This window comes from Telopea speciosissima, chromosome 1, assembly GCF_018873765.1.
Source record: "Telopea speciosissima isolate NSW1024214 ecotype Mountain lineage chromosome 1, Tspe_v1, whole genome shotgun sequence".
NCBI classification, from domain to species: domain Eukaryota; kingdom Viridiplantae; phylum Streptophyta; class Magnoliopsida; order Proteales; family Proteaceae; genus Telopea; species Telopea speciosissima.
The window spans coordinates 36,628,735-36,631,162 of record NC_057916.1 but is presented as its reverse complement, the minus strand read 5'-3'; the positions used below and the strand labels follow the sequence as shown (position 1 = coordinate 36,631,162).

The window sequence follows — 2,428 nt, the reverse complement described above, 5'->3', positions numbered from 1 at the left end:
GTAGTGACTAAAAGTGAGTTTGATCTTTATTTGATGTACTATAAAGTTTCAATAATGGCAACACATTTTTATGACTCTCTCTCTTTTTGGGGGAAGAAGAGAAGGGGAAGCCAAAGCTAAAATCCCAGGGTAAGAGCAATAAATGGAAAAAAGAGCCTAAATAGGACCCAACAAACAATAAAGATGTAAAAGATGAAAAAATTGGTCTCTTATAAAGTTTCACAGTTAAAAGAGTTCAAACTATTGACATAAACATTCTGAAGGTCCCAGGGAGCTTAATCCAATAAGCTAGAAACTCCCATATGATTTGCTTCTATTTGTTTAGGATTTGGAACTTAACCACTGAGATTGAGTTTGATTTCTATAAACATGGACCCTCACATGTTTGCCACATGACTAGTTGGTGACAGAAACAAAGTTTCACCTATCCTTCTGAAAGAGATTACTTGAATGAAAGAAAGAAACCCATCTTTTATATATATGAAAGATACCCATCAAAACTAATTTGGATTGTAACAACAACAAATATATGTTCATGAGATTGGGAGCCAAATCTGCTAAAAAACTAGTTACAGATCAGAAAAGGAAGAAACTGGTTCCCCTGAGGCTGATGGAGAATGAAAAAAGGCTTACAGATGAGCATTTGAATGAGATTTAAGTATGTGTTGTTTGTACATGAAGCCTTCTTTCTGTAGTTTCTTTTGCAGGTCTTCCAGTGCTTCATTGTTTTGATGGTAAAGCAGGAGTGTTTGACTGGACCAAAATCGACCACAAGACATGCACATCTTCAGAAGGGCAGGACTTGACATCATCATACAGTATGTATATTCCTCTACCTGCAAAACAGAGGAGAAAATCCAGTTAAAGGAAAGGTGAGATTGTAAAGAGAGAAGAGCTTGAAAAAAGGTATTGTAAGTACAATGACTAGTTGCTAATGAATATAAAAGAATGACATTCTCTTATATCCCCAGAGAGAGAGAGAGAGAGAGAGAGAGACTGCAATTTGGTTATGATACAACCCATGAAAAGAAAATAAAAATAGAAGTGGCAGAGGAGGGGAGGGGGGATTAGAATGGATAGAGAAAACAGTGAAGAGCATGGCAAGAACTTATAAAAAAGAAAGCATGGTTTCAAGAAGTAAAACTGAAAATGTGGAAAATAGAAGATGGGTTGGATGGAGGAGGATATACTCTTTTTCTGGGCTGAATGCAGACGAACCCAGAGCTTCTTCAATGGAGAGAAGAGCGATTGCAGCCACCCCATTTGGAGAAGTGGGTGTGGTTCATGGTAGGTGAGAGGATGTGGGAAGGAAATAGAGAGAGAGAAGTTAAGAGAGGTAGAAACTGTAGGTTTGCTTAGAGAAGGGTGAAGTCTGGATCACTGTTCTCATCACATATATTTTTTTTTCATTCTCTTACAGGCCAATCATATGATTAAAACATTTTCCTGTTGGTGCAATGTCTTTTTCAACTACTTCTTTAGCTTGTAAGAGGGGTTTCAGTCATTTTAACACTACAAAGAATTCTATTGGTTGCACTTCGTATCATGAATTTGGTAAATTCCTTGTGCCTGAAGCCACACTTACTTCCCTACACTAACTTTTCATACATACATCCACTTGTGAAACTCTGTTTTTTTTTTCTCCCTTTCAGTATTATCCCTCTTGTTTGTCAAGTAACACCAAGCCCCAAGAAGAGTCTCCTACAAGGACTTCAATTTTAATCAAATATGAATCAAGAATCTTTTTGCCTTCTGGGTATGGATAAATTTAATTATCTTACAGGTAAAAAATGGAATTGGCAGCAAGAAAGCCTCTCTATAAGGGTTTGTGGTTCTTCTGTCTTGCACCCTCATTCTTATTTAAAAGCATGTAAAGCTTGACACGTGGCATAAAATGACCCACCTGTGATTGATTGACATGTGGCATATAGTCCAATCAAAGTGGGAGATTGAAGTGAATGCTGATGTCATCCATCGAAGCTTGAACCCTCCTCATATAATTGCAGTTGTGATATGGGAACTTCCACCCCAGAATTTACCTTGCTGCATCAGCACGATACCCGTTTCTACCGTTGTACATCCTATATATATACTCTCACCCAACTACTCACTAAGTTCCCAACTCTCACTGTTGTTGCTTCGATTACTGACTTTAGCATCGGAGAGTCCAACCCTGGAGTTGGAGCCAGCTCCAGTCCTCTCTCTTGCTCAATTCTTAGCCTGTGGTGTGTTGTGTGCAGGTCCTCCCAAGTATGTGGTAGTTCAGATTTTAGTGGCAACAGATCATATGATTCTTAGTAAGAGATGGCTCTTCATTAGGCTTTTAAAATTCGTCTTCTAAATACAAAGGTTCTTGAGAGTTTTATTAGGAGGGAAGGAGAGAAGTTACAATGGGATTCAATTCCCAAGACCTGACTACCACCACCCA

The 2,428-nt window shown here is 38.4% G+C and overlaps 1 long non-coding RNA gene across 1 annotated transcript; it reads right to left on the bottom strand.

The window, feature by feature from the left end:
• Positions 1-703: 703 nt before the first annotated feature.
• LOC122643502 lies at positions 704-1,492 on the bottom strand. The gene is made up of 2 exons (XR_006330179.1): positions 1,191-1,492; positions 704-836 (listed from the first exon to the last, which is right to left on the bottom strand). It is a non-coding gene; the product is annotated as an uncharacterized LOC122643502 (long non-coding RNA).
• Positions 1,493-2,428: the final 936 nt, after the last annotated feature.